This window comes from Gorilla gorilla, chromosome 7 (assembly GCF_029281585.2).
Source record: "Gorilla gorilla gorilla isolate KB3781 chromosome 7, NHGRI_mGorGor1-v2.1_pri, whole genome shotgun sequence".
Lineage (NCBI taxonomy): Eukaryota > Metazoa > Chordata > Mammalia > Primates > Hominidae > Gorilla > Gorilla gorilla.
The window spans coordinates 54,740,462-54,748,851 of NC_073231.2; the positions used below are offsets into that span (position 1 = coordinate 54,740,462).

The 8,390-nt window shown below is 46.0% G+C and overlaps 1 protein-coding gene across 6 annotated transcripts in view; it reads right to left on the reverse strand.

The window, feature by feature from the left end:
* MTFR1 (mitochondrial fission regulator 1) overlaps positions 1-1,796 on the reverse strand; it is a 127,782-nt gene extending 125,986 nt beyond the window's left edge. For 4 of the 6 annotated variants that reach the window (XM_063709246.1, XM_055349496.2, XM_055349497.2 and 1 more), the window contains exon 1: positions 872-1,019. The gene's annotated coding sequence lies outside the window, so the exon portion shown is untranslated. Of the gene's footprint in view, positions 1-871; positions 1,020-1,679 lie in introns of those variants that run through there. The other 2 variants (XM_063709245.1, XM_055349499.2) reach the window with 1 other exon arrangement.
* Between the last annotated feature and the right edge of the window lie 6,594 nt (positions 1,797-8,390).

Genomic DNA, 8,390 nt, shown 5'->3' on the forward strand with positions numbered 1-8,390 from the left:
TAGTGGGGAGGCTGAGGCGTGAGGATCGCTGGGGCCCAGGAGGTGGAGACTGCAGTGGGTAGAGATCCCGCCACTGCACTCCAGCCTGGGTGACAGAGACCCTGTCTCAAAAACGCAAAATAACCCGGATTAGGGGAGCAAGACTGCCCATGTATTGATAATTACTGAAACCAGGTAATGAGTACAGTGAATTCCTTATATACTTCGTTCAATTTCTCCACAGTTTGAAGATTTCCGTAATAAAATGCTGCTGTTGTTAATGTCCAAAGGCCGGCTTTGGGGCTTCCTGCAAACCCTGGTCATGGTCAGAAGATACACTGGGAAGTTCTAGGAGGCGAAAAACGACACAGCAACCACGGGAAGCTGGTTAAACTTCCCGGCGGATCAGCGAGCGCACTGCTCCTCCCGGACGCCGGCTGGAGGTGCACCCGCGCAGTCCGGCTCCTGAGCCCCTGAAGGGCGCAGCACCCAAGGGAGCCGCCGCGAAGGGCGGTCTCCCCAGGACCGCCGCCTGGCGGCCGGCGCGGGAACCGGGGGTCCGAAAGATGGACCGAAGGTCGGGGGAGGGGACAGGAGGTGTAGGGGTAGATTGGCGGGTGGGCGAGTCTCAGCCTTCAGGGCAAGTCAGCCGACTTCCCTCAGCTCCTCCGGAGCCCCCGACCCACGCGCCCTCAGCCGAGGCAGTCTCTGCCTCCCGGCCGCGGGGCAAACACTCAACCGGCCCAGGATCCCACCGGCCTCCCTGCGTTCCCGAACCGAGCTCCTTCAACTCCTGTTCTGACTGTTTCCAGTGCATCCCATCGCCGTCAGGCCTGCAGCCGACTTCATCACCCCCTAGCCAACCGCTTTTCCGAGTTCCCACCCTACTCACCTCGGCCGCGCGGCAGCCAGCACCCTCTCCGGCTCCTCAGGCTTCTAGCTTGGCTGTCCCGTGGCGTTGCTGCCAATCAGCCAATCCCCGCCCCAAGCCTGAGCCAGGCTGATCAATCAGCTGTTTCCTCAGGCTCGGAGGCGGGCACAAGAAGCTCGGCAGAGGGCGCGGCAACCGCTCCGCAAGCCGGCTGCTGAGCGTCACAGTCGGTGTGCGCACGCGCGGAGCTCTGCGAGGGGCGTGTGCTTTTGTGCGGACCTTGCTTTGTGCCTTCACCGTCCTGCCCTGGGAAGTGCTTTTGTCAGCTTCATGCTTTAGGGGTTTAGGGACACCCACATTCTGAATGTAGCCGCAGATGTGTATTACCTTGAAAGAGGCTGCGAGTCGTAAGCTTTTGTTAACCTAACATGTGGAGCCCATTTCACCCCACGCTGTAGGGACCTGTGTCCACTCGGCAGATCTAATACCTATGCGGACCTCACATCCGAGATGTTTCTCTTTAGGCAGAGCAGGAGTGCGGGGATTACAAAGTGCCTCATGGATAAGTATTTTACTTTACCATGTTCAGTTCCAGCGTCTGTTCAGTCCGATTCATTTGGGGCACGTGCTTTCTAAAGATTTGAATACTCTAGGACACTCTGGATTTCAAATAATTGTCGTGAAAATATGATTATTACATTTCTAGCTAACTTATGCAGTATAGTAATGTGCGTAGGCGTGATGAAAGATTCCTATGTAGGGTAGGAAACCTGTCCGTATTTTTGTATGGCTTTTGAAGAGGCTGTTGCTGATTGGCTGTCTCTCTTACCCTCCCATTGCAATTGACCCCGGAGGTCGCTGGGCTGTCACTGGATCTCTGATGTTCTTGCCCCGGGTGGCACAAGTCTCTTCCTAGTGAGGGCTTTCCTCCTTCACCCAGAGCATTAACTCATTTACTCAACAACGGCTTGTTGGGGGACCACTATGACAGCAGAAAGGTTGTTATAAGCCTTGAGCCACGCCCTAAGTGAGCCTACAAGATAACGAGGAGATAACACAAACTAAACAAAAACACAAACTTAACGTATGTGATCAAATATTATAATGGAATCGAGGTGGGAGCCTGGGCGCCTCCATAATGTCTCAGGGAATACTTCCTGAGAAGTGAGTGCTTGTCTGAGGCTGAATGAAAGAGCAGGAGCTTTGGAGCCGAAAGGGTGGGAGCAATGGACGGTGGCGATTCTGTCAAAGGGCACTAATTTCTTCCTCTGAGATCTTTCCGGAGGGTATTTACTGCTAAGCTAAAGAAGCTTGTGTTTCAGGCACGCTGACTTTCGCCAGCGTTTCCAAAGTCCATAGAGGAACTTTAGCATCGAGTTTACGAGATTATATGTTGTTTTCTACTTATTTATTAAAAGGAAAACGTCTTAAAGCACCCCTCAAAGAGGCATGGGTTAAAACCTGTCTTTTTTTTTTTTTTTCCTTTCCAACTTCCCTTCCTTCATACTTCCTTTCATGCTAGATACGCTGGAGTGGCCTTGGACATTTTGGGGATCTAGGTGGGGAAAAGAGAGTTGAATTGAACTTGGGCCACTTCGTGATAAGTTACTGCTGTCTTTCCTGGTGCTGGATTGGCTTCGAGCAAGACATGCTCTGCCAACTCACTCAGTGCTATGATACAGGGATGGGTCCCTTGGCACCTGGCCCTAGAAGTATGTGGCTAGTGGAGGAGAAAGAAAGTTTGAGGCCAGGCGCGGTGGTGCATGCCTGTAATCCCAGCAATTTGGGAGGCTGAGGCAGGTGGATCACTTGAGGTCAGGAGTTTGAGACCAGCCTAGCTAACATGGCGAAGCCCCGTCTCCGCCAAAAATACAAAAAAGCTGAGTGTGGTGGCACGTGCTTGTAATCCCAGCTACTCAGGAGGCTGAGGCAGGAGGATTGCATGAACCCGGGAGGCAGAGGCTGCAGTCAGCGGAGACCACGCCACTGCACACCAGCCTGGGCGACCAAGCGAGACTCTGTCTCAAAAAAAAAAAAAAAAAAAAACAAAAGGGCTGGACGCGGTGGCTCACGCCTATAATTCCAGCACTTTGGGAGGCCGAAATGAGCGGATTATTTGAGGTCAGAAGTTCGAGACCAGCCTGACGAATATGGTGAAACCCTGTCTCTGCTAAAAATACAAAAAAAAAAAAAAGATTACCCGGGCTTCATGGCGGGTGCCTGTTCCCAGCTACTCGGGAGGCTGAGGCAGGAGAATCGCTTGAACCTGGGAGGCGGAGGTTGCAGTGGGCCGAGATCACGCCACTGCACTCTACACTCCAGCCTGGGTGACACAGCAAGACTCTGCCTCAAAAAAAAAAAAGAGAGAAAGAGAGTTTGAAATGCACTAAGCCAGAAGCTAATCTAGGGGAGCTCTTCTGATCATCACGCTTCTAAAATTGTAAGCAGGATGCTTTGCTTTTTGTTTTTAATTAACTACTTTAGAATTATTTTAGATTTACAGAAAAGTTAAGAGTATGTAAAGTTCCTGTCTACTCCTCACCCAGTTTCCCTAATGTTAACATCTTACATTACCATGATACACTTACAAAACTAAAGAGCCAGCCAGGCATGGTGGCTCACACCTGTAATCCTAACACTTTGGGAGGCCAAACTGGGAGGATTATTTGAGCCCAAGAGTTCAAGACCAGCCTGAGCAACAAAGTGAGACTCCCATCTCTATTTTTTAAATAAATAAATAAATAAAAAGAAAAAACAAAAAAACTAAAGAGCCAATATTGGTACATTACTATTTACTAAACTCCAGACCTCATTTGGGTTTTAGTAAGGTTATTTTTCTGTTTCAGGATCTAATCTAAGATGCCACATTGCATTTAGTCATCAAGCCTCCTTAGTCTCCTCTGATCTGTGACCGTTTTTCAGTCTTTTCTTGTTTTTCATGACCCTGATATGACCATGATAGTTTTGAAGTTTGGTCAGGTATTTTGTAGAATGTCCCTCGATTTGTGTTTGTCTGATGTTTTTCTCATGATTAGACTGTGGTTATAGGGTTTGGGGAAAACATCACATGATGAGATGACCTTCTCATCACATTATGTCAGAGGATACATGCTATCACCCCAACTTATTACTGGTGAGGCTCACACATGGTAATATTTGCTAGTTACTCCACTATAAAGTTGTATTTTCCCACTTTCCATATTCGTTTCTTTGAAAACAAGTCACTAAATACTGCTCACACTCAAGTGGAATAGGGGATTAAACTTCGACTTCTGGAGTGGACAATCTATAAGCCTTATTTGGAATTCTGTAAGGAAGATTTTTCTTTCCTCATTTATTGATTTATATTTGATCATTTATTTATATAGACATATAGACTCTTGTATATTTATTTTATACTTTGTTTCATAAGTATACTATGATTTTTACTGTTACTCAAATTGTTTCAGCTTTGGCCATTGGGAGTTATTTTAACTAGGTTCATGTGGTCCTTTTGTTTTTTGATTATCTCCTTTTTTCTGGAACTAAAAGATGCTCTGTGCTTATCTTGTATTTTTCCTTACCCAGCCCTAAAATCAGCCATTTCTCCAAGGAGTCCTGGAATGGTATTTAGAAACCAAGATTTAGGTACTGGATGATCTCATTGCTACTGGGATATCACTTAATTTATTATTTTATTTTATTTTTTATGGAGATGGCATCTTGCTGTGTTGCTTAGGCTGGCCTCAAACTCCTGGGCTTAACTGATCCTTCTGCCTTGGCCTCCCAAAATGCTGGGATTACAGGCGTGAGCCACCATGCCAGGCCCAGGATATTGTTGAATTTAGCTTCTCTTATAAGACAGAGCTAGGAAATATATTACCACCTTGTTTTTTAATTCTTTGTTTACATCTCTGTGATAGTCAGCCTCTAAGGTGACCCCCAGTGATCCTTGCCTCCTGGTATTCATGCCCCTTGTATAATCCCCTCTCCTTGAGCATCAACTTGCTTCTAGTGAATAGAATACAGCGAGAATGAAAGGATGTCATTTCTAGGTTAGGTTACAAAAAGATTGTGGCTTTCATCCTGTTTGCTCCTTCTAGCTCTCCTTCACGTGCTCTGAGGAAAGACAATGTCATATGTGAGCTGCCCTAAGGAGAAGCCCCTGTGGCAAGAAACTGAGGGAAGCCTCTGACCAACACTCAGCAAGGAACTGAGGCTCTCCTTCCATCAGCTATGAGAAACTGAGTCCTACTAATGGCCATGTGAGGTGAGCTTGGAAAAATAGCCTCTCTCACTCAACCCTTGAGATGACTGAAGCCCCGGCTGACCTCTTGATAGCAGCCTTTTGAGAGATCTGAGCCGGAGGCACCCAGCTAAGCTGCACATGGATGCCTGATGCACAGAAACTATAAGCTAGTAAATTATTATAGTGTTAAGTTGACAACTTTTGTAGAAATGTATTAGGAAGCGATATACAGGACCGGCACGGTGGCTCACACCTGTAATCCCAGAACTTCGGGAGGCCAAGGCGGGAGGATTGCTTGAGCCCAGGAGTACAAGACCATCCTGGGCAACATAGTGAAACCTCATCTGTAGAAAAAAATATACGTAAGGGCTTGGTGTCGTGGCTCACACCTGTAATCCCAGCACTTGGGGAGGCTGAGGCAGGTAGATCACTTGAGTTCAAGAATTTGAGACCAACCTGGTCAACATAGTGAAACCCTGTCTCTACTAAAAATAAAAAAAATTAGCCAGGCATGGTGGCAGGCGCCTGTAATCCCAGCTACTCTGGAGGCTGAGGCAGGAGAATCACTTGAACCCAGGAGGCGGAGGTTGCAGTGAGCCGAGATTGCGCCATTGCACTCCAGCCCGGGGGGCCTTGCAAGACACTGTCTTAAAAAAAAGAAAAAAAAAAGAAAAAGAAAAAAGAAAAAATATACATAAGGTAGCCAGGTGTGGTGGTGTGCATCTGTAGTCACAGCTACTCAGGAGGCTGAGGTGGGAGGATCACCTGAGCCTGGGGAGGTTGAGGCTGCCGTGAGCCCTGATCTCAACATTGCACTCCATCCTGGGTGACAGAATGAGACTCTGTCTCAAAAATTAAATTAAGTTAAATTAAATAAATAAAATTAAATACAAATGACACATTAGATAATTAATACAATTTATGTTTCCTCCACAAGATCAGTGGCTCTCAAATTTCACAATGGAGCTGTTTAAAACTATGTATGCCCAGGCCTCTACATCTGCAGGTCTATTCAGCAGAACTATGATTGTTCTGCATAGCTAGCTTTGGAAACAAATGTGGAAGATTATAGGGCAATCCATTTGGGGATGTGAGAAGAAAATAGAATACTTTTCTTTTTAGTGTACTTGATCCTAGAGTTCTTGACCCAAGTTAAGGGCTCAGTTTTCTTGGCAGAATCTGGAATAACTGAAACTTTGTCTGCCATTTGCAGTTTTTATTGAATAGAAGAGAAAGAAACAGAGCTCTCTTACTCACTGTATAAGGGCCTTGAAAAAGTCCCTTATCTTTTTTGGGCCTCCGAATTCTGAGTAGGAAATTAAAGGATTATAAATGCCATTATTTAGGCAAATAGATTTATTCATTGTTAGATGTATTAGGCAAAAGAAAGGTGACCAAGGCTGATTGTGAGCTTCCTTCATCATAGAGATTTAACAAAATATCAGATTCCCATTAATATTGGTAGACAATGAAGCAGTATACTGTAGTAGAAAGAATATGGGCTTCAGAGGCAGACAGACCCTTGTTGGAAATATGCCTCTGCCAATGACTAGCAGTGTGGTCTTGAGCAAGACAGTCAGCCTTCCAGGGTCTCAATTTCTTGGCTTTCACAGTGGCAGTAGTAGACGGCTCAAAGAGTAGCCTTGAGGACCGATTATGTAACATTTGTCAAATGCTCAAGGGAGTGCCTGGTTTAGCTCAAGGGCCCAATAAATAATAACCATGTAGGATATATAGTCAGCTTGGGTGGTTGCGATCCAGTGGTTAGTAAAGTAGGAACAGACCAATGTCTATGTCAGCCTGTTTCTCATATAAGGCTTAATGACAGCCCCATTTGTTGAGACAGGTTGAATAATCTGCAAAGCTTACAAAGGATCTTTCCTGGAAGTTGAGACCCTTTTCCTCCAGTTCTGTTTTTTCTTTCCCCAGCTCTAATTGCCCCCTGGAGAAAATGTAACACACTGAAATAAGCTTCAGGAGGTTCTGCATTAGAATATAGGAATGGATGGTAAAAGATTATTGGGTAGGACGGTGAAGTGCCCTTCTGAAGGGTGCTTTGAGACACGGTGAGGCTAGATGTGTCTGGGAGAGGCTGGGCTACAGGAGAGCTGGTCAAGACCAGTTAGTGGGCCAACTTCATCTCACCTGAGGCAAGAGTCAGTGATGCATGCAGTGCCCATTGACTTCAAAGCTCCTTTAATTACTAATAAAAGCACATATTGGGCTGGGCGAGGTGGCTCACGCCTGTAAAATCCCAGCACTTTGGGAGGCCGAGGCGGGCAGATCACCTGAGGTCAGGAGTTTGAGACCAGCTTGGCCAATATGGTGAAACCCCATTCCTATTAAAAATGTAAAAAGTAGCCAGGTGTGGTGGTGCATGCCGTAATCCCAGCTACTCAGGAGGCTGAGGCAGTAGAATCACTTGAATCCAGAATGCAGAGGTTGCAGTAAGCCGTGATCACACCACTGCACTCCAGTGCACTCCAGCCTGGGCGACAGAGCAAGACTCCATCTCAAGAAAAAAAAAAAGCACATATTGTTGGGAAAAGATAACATTTTAATCTGCATTTATTATCTAAATCTCAATTTGAATGAATGTTTTTACCATGGTGCCCAGTGAAAAATTGTTGAGCTATTTTGTTTCAGTCATAGACTTTGGGGTATATTTGGTTGTTCTGAGTCTTGAAACAGTTTAATTCTTCTTAGATCAGTGCATAGTGACCAGAAAAAAAAAAATCTATATCCAAATAGGTTAAAGGATCACCACTTTCCAGCGATTGTGGTATTCTTTTCTATAAACCAGCTCTTGGGATTGACCCTGACCTATAGAGCTGTTTTTCTTTTTTTGAGACAGAGTCTCGCTCTGCTGCCCAGGCTGGAGTGCAATGGTGTGATCTCTGCTCACTGCAACCTCTGCCTCCCGGGTTCAAGTGATTCTCCTGCCTCAGCCTCCCAAGTAGCTGGGACTGCAGGCGTGTGCCACCATGCCTGGCTAATTTTTGTATTTTTAGCAGAGACGGGGTTTGGCCATTGTCGGCCAGGCTTGTCTGGAACTCCTGACCTCAAGTGATCCACCCACCTCGGCCTCCCAAAGTGCTGGAATTACAGGTGTGAGCCACCACGCCTGGCCAGCTGCTTTTTAAAACAAGTCCAATGTATCCATTTTTTTTCTTGTTTAATTTTTGGGTTTCCAGTTTTGTTCAAGGTTTCCCTCTGCTTCTAGGTCATATATGTAGTCTTCAAGGTTTGAGTTTTTAATACACCTGGAATTTATTTTTTTGGTAAATGATGTAATATATGGATCCAATTTTA